Genomic DNA, 5,948 nt, shown 5'->3' with positions numbered 1-5,948 from the left:
AGGTTACTATTCACACTGATCATGCTGCTATTAAGTATCTTATGGAAAAGAAAGATGCTAAACCTAGACTTATCGAATGGGTTCTCTTGCTACAAGAATTTGATTTGCATGTTGTTGACAGAAAGGGTGCTGAGAACCCCGTAGCAGATAACTTGTCTAGGTTGGAGAATGTTCTTGATGACCCACAACCTATTGATGATAGCTTTCTTGATGAGAAATTGAATGTCATCAATGCTTCACGTAGTACACCGTGGTATGCTGATTATGCAAATTATATCGTTGCCAAATATATACCACCTAGTTTCACATACCAGCAAAAGAAGAAATTCTTCTTTGATTTGAGACATTACTTTTGGGATGATCCTCACCTTTATAAAGAAGGAGTAGATGGTGTTATTAGACGTTGTGTACCTGAGCATGAACAGGGACAGATCCTACAGAAGTGTCACTCCGAGGCTTACGGAGGACACCATGCAGGAGATAGAACTACACACAAGGTATTGCAATCAGGTTTCTATTGGCCCACTCTCTTCAAGGATGCCCGCAAGTTTGTCTTGTCTTGTGATGAATGTCAAAGAATAGGTAACATCAGTAAATGTCAAGAAATGCCTATGAATTATTCACTTGTCATTGAACCATTTGATGTTTGGGGTTTTGATTATATGGGACCTTTTCCAAAATCCAACGGGTATACTCATATCCTAGTTGTTGTTGATTATGTTACTAAGTGGGTAGAAGCTATCCCAACTAGTAGTGTTGATCACAACACCTCTATTAGGATGCTTAAATAAGTTATTTTCCCTAGATTTGGAGTCCCTAGATATCTAATGACTGATGGTGGTTCACATTTCATTCATGGTGCTTTCCGTAAAAGGCTTGCTAAGTATGATGTCAACCATAGAATTGCATCGCCCTATCATCCTCAGTCTAGTGGTCAAGTAGAGCTAAGTAATAGAGAGATTAAGCTAATTTTGCAAAAGACTGTTAATAGGTCTAGAAAGAATTGGTCTAAGAAGCTTGATGATGCACTATGGGCTTATAGAACTGCTTATAAGAATCTCATGGGCATGTCTCCGTACAAAATGGTTTATGGTAAAGCATGTAATTTACCTTTTGAGCTAGAGCATAAGGCTTATTGGGCAATCAAAGGGCTCAACTTTGATTTCAAACTTGCTGGTGAGAAGAGGTTATTTGATATTAGCTCACTTGATGAATGGAGAGCTCATGCATATGAAAATGCCAAGTTGTTCAAAGAAAAAGTTAAGAGGTGGCTTGATAAAAGGATACAGAAACGTGAGTTCAATGTAGGTGATTATGTCTTGCTATACAATTCTCATTTAAGATTTTTTGCATGCAAGCTTCTCTCTAAATGGGAAGGTCCTTACATTGTTGAGGAAGTATATCGTTTTGGTGCCATCAAGATCAACAACACGGAAGGTAATTTTCCGAGAGTTGTAAATGGGCAAAGAATCAAGCATTATATCTCAGGTACTCCCGTAAATGTTGAAAGCAATATCATTAATACCATAACTCCGGAGGAGTACATAAGGGATATTTATCATGCTATTTCAGACTCCGAAAACGAAGAGGTATGTGATTCAGTAAGTAAACCGACTCCAAAACTTTTCTAGTAGCAATTTTCATCCGTTTTGGAATATTTAGAAAAATAGAAAATTTTAAAGTAGTCCGGAAAGCGCACGAGGAGGCGACAAGCCTGCTAGGCCCGGCCTACCCCGGCCGGGCCTAGGTGGCTTGTGGGCACCTCGTGTGCCTCCCGGACTCCGTTTTCTTGCGGAGTACTCCTTTTGGTCGGGAAAAATTCATTATATATTCTCCCGAAAGGTCTGACCCTCGTATCACGCAAATCTCCTTTGTTTTTGTTTCTAGCTTCTGTGCAGACAAATCTAGATTGCTATGACGTCCCCAAAAGTTCTGAAGGACAAGTTCTCCGAGAAGGTCATCAATCCCTACCTCGTGGGAGTGCTGCAACATCCTCAATCTATCGAGATGCATGAGGGGGTGTTGCACATCCGTGATGTTGAGGGGACCAAGAAGACTAGAAGCGTGGAGGCGAGGCTTGAAGCAATGGAGCAGCAAGTCTGCAAGTGCCAAGGGATGGTGGAACGCGGACTCAACGCCAACCACATGATGATCACGGAGTTCACCAACAAGCACAAGATCGATGCCAATGACATCGGGAAGCACCTCTCCAGGCTGTATGACAGAATTGATCACCTCCAAGCCCAGATCTATGACCTGCAGAACCAAAACTGTGAGTATGAGTATAGATTTAATCAATAAGGTTGGTTGCAGATTTGAGGATTCCGGAGACTCGATCATCTTTCCATGACGGAGCACCTGTGCCTTGGAAGACGGAGGATCAAACCCAGGTTGCAACAACTCCACCACCATCACCTTTGAAGGAAGACAACTGAGCACGAGTATGGCAAATACCCTTGGCTTGTGCCAAGCTTGGGGGAGTTGCCCTGGTATCGTATCACCATCACATCTTTTGCCTTTACATTTTTCTTAGTTCGATCCTTTTTGTTTTTATCTTTTTCTAGTAGAATAAAGCTCTTAGTATGTTCTAGGCTTGAGTTTTGCTTTTTGTCACCCTCAATGTAATCGAGCTCGTGAATCATATAATAAAGAGTGCTTTAGTTAAGGGCCTTGCCTCATGCCCTGATCTAAAGAAAAGAATAACAAAAGAACAATAGCATGAAAGATCATGTAATGATCTTATGGGAAGTGATGACTTCACATATAAAAATAATGTTGATTGAAAGTTGTTGCGGGTGGACAAATGTAGACCTTGGTCATTGTGGCAATTAATAGGAAGTAATAAAGAAGGAGAGGTTCACATATAAATATATCATCTTGGGCACCATCTATGATTGTGAAAACTCATTAAACTATTACATGCTTAGAAGTAGATGTTGGACAAGGAAGAAAACATAATGAATTATGTTTGCTTGGTTCCGAACAATGTTATATGACTAGAGATCCCTAAGCATGTGACGCTTGGTTCCACCTCATATCAGCCAAAACTTCCGCACTAAGTAGAGATACTACTTGTGCATCCACAAACCTTCAACCCAGTTTTTCCATGACAGTCCACCATACCTACCTATGGATTGAAGAAGATCCTTCAAGTAAGTTTTCATCGGTGCAAACAATAAAAATTGCTCCCTAAATATGTATGATCTATTAGTGTGTGGAAAATAAGCTTTGTACGAACCTGTGATGAGGAAGACATAAAAGCGACGGACTGCATAATAAAGTTCTTTGTCACAGGAGGCAATATAAAGTGACGTTCCTTCACACTAAGAGGCCACACATCCAAACCTCAAAAGTGCATGACAACCTCTGCTTGTTGGGGAACGTCGCAAGGGAAACAAAAAATTTCCTACGCACACGAAGACCTATCATGGTGATGTCCATCTACGAGAGGGGATTTCCGATCTACGTACCCTTGTAGATCGCACAGCAGGAAGCGTTAAGAAATGTGGTTGATGTAGTGGAACATCCTCACGTCCCTCGATCCGCCCCGCGAACCGTCCCGCAATCCGTCCCACGATCCGCTCTGATCTAGTGCCGAACGGACGGCACCTCCGCATTCAGCACACGTACAGCTCGACGATGATCTCGGCCTTCTTGATCCAGCAAGAGAGACGGAGAGGTAGATGAGTTCTTCGGCAGCGTGACGGCGCTCCGGAGGTTGGTGATGATTGATATGTCTCAAACGTATCTATAATTTTTGATGGTTTCACGTTGTTATCTTGTTATCTTTGGATGTTTTATGTACCTTTTATATCTTTTTTTGGGACTAACTTATTAATTCAGTGTCAATTGCCAGTTCCTGTTTTTCTATGTTTTTGAATCTTTTCAGATCTGATTTTGGAACGGAGTCCAAACGGAATAAAATCCCCGAAATGATTTTTTTCCCGAACGGAAGAAGATCAGGGGGCCTGTGGGCCAAGCCAGGAGGGCTGCAAGGAGAAGTGCTTGGTTTTGGGTTCTTACCAAGTGGTGACCTTTCCCAGTGACAGTAGGGGCAGCAAGGCACCATTGAGTAGTTGCCATCAAGGGTAACAAGGTGGGCTCTTTCGTTGATATGAGATTGTCCATCTACATCATGTCATCGTGCTTAAGGCGTTACTCTGTTCTTTTGGACTTAATACACTAGATGCATGCTGGATAGCGGTCGACGTGTGGAGTAATAGTAGTAGATGCAAAAACTATCGGTCTACTTGTTTTGGACGTGATGCCTATAGATATAATCATTGTCATAGATATCGTCACGACTTTGCGCGGTTCTATCAATTGCTCGACAGTAATTTGTTAACCCACCGTCTACTTGCTTTCATGAGAGAAGCCACTAGTAAACACTACGGCCCCCGGGTCTATTCACATCTATCGTTTACACCTCCGCTTTTACTTTGCTTTGTTACTTTGTTGCTTTCAGTTCTCACTTTGTGAACAATCTATAAGGGATTGACAACCCCTTCATAGCGTTGGGAGCAGGTTCTTTGTGTTTGTGCAGGCACTTGTGATACTCCTTCACTGGATCGATACCTTGGTTCTCAAAACTGAGGGAAATACTTACCACCGCTGTGCTACATCACCCTTTCCGCTTCGAGGGAACACGAACGCAAGGCTCCAAGGCCACGGGAAAATCCTTTAGAGTAGCCGTAGCAGAAGGATTCCTGGTGTCGTTGCTGAGGAGAATCAAGACAAGAGCAGTCTCCCGTCAGCACGTGTTTCTGGCGCCTTTGGAAGGTCTTTTGTTGCAGTAGCAGAAGAATTTCTAGCGCCGTTACCGGGGAGGAGAGATCTATCCAAGTAGGTCTCACAAACTCATCTCTTACACTTACTTTTTTTGCCAGTTGCCTCTCGTTTTCCTCTCCACCACTTCACATTTGCCGTTTCACTTGCCTTTCTACTTTGCCTTTCTCGTTTGCCTTTTTCATTCGCCCTTTTCTCTCGCTTTCTTTTTGTTCGCTCGTGTGCCATGTGCCTTCATTATGCTTGCATCTTCGCTTGCTAAAAATCTATTGATATGGATCCTCATCCACTAGCTAATCTCTTTAAGCGACCCGCCTATGTGGAACGAATTGCTAGTGAGTTGAGGGCACTTGACTATCTTTATGGAGTTTTGCTTGAGATGCGTGAATCTGAAAATCGTGATGAAGAAACTTATGAAGTGATTCACGAAAGCTCCTTGGATTAAAAGCATGATTGCAATGGTTTCACTATAAATTCTATTAGTGACAATCATGCTAAAAATATGCAAAACCCTAAGCTTGGGGATGCTAGTTTTGCTTTGTCCACTACTTGTTGCAATAATCATGATTGGGGTGATGATCTTTCTTATGATCTTGAAAATTTGTTCAAACCTCATAATGAATATGATATTTGCAATAACATTGAAAGTGGGTTTGGAGAAGTCATGACTTTAGTTGATGACAATCCCACTATTTTTGAAGAGCGTCAACTTTGCATGCATGTGGATCATGAAAAGAATATCATTTGTGATAGCTATATTTTTGAATTTGATTATGATCCCACATGTAATTGCTATGAGAGAGGAAAATATTGTGGTAGAAACTTTCATGTTACCAAATCACCTCTCGTCATGTTGAGATTGCTCTTGTTTCTTTCTTCTTCCTTCCATATGGTAACTATCGGTTGTCTTGACAATCTGTTTTCTTATAAAATGCCTATGCATAGGAAGTATGTTAGACTTAGATGTGATTTTCACATGCTTTAGGATGCTCTCGTGGTGCTTCAATTCTTGTCTTTTTGTGAGAGCATCATTGAATGCCTAGCTAAGGGCGTTAAACAAAAGCGCTTGTTGGGAGGCAACCCAATGAATCTATCATTTTTATTTCTGTTTTGTGTTTTCCACACTTTCATAATTCTGTTATGATTGTGTTTTTTGTGTTTCT

This window comes from Hordeum vulgare, chromosome 6H (genome assembly GCF_904849725.1).
Source record: "Hordeum vulgare subsp. vulgare chromosome 6H, MorexV3_pseudomolecules_assembly, whole genome shotgun sequence".
In the NCBI taxonomy this organism is placed as follows: domain Eukaryota; kingdom Viridiplantae; phylum Streptophyta; class Magnoliopsida; order Poales; family Poaceae; genus Hordeum; species Hordeum vulgare.
This window is presented reverse-complemented; position numbering follows the sequence as displayed.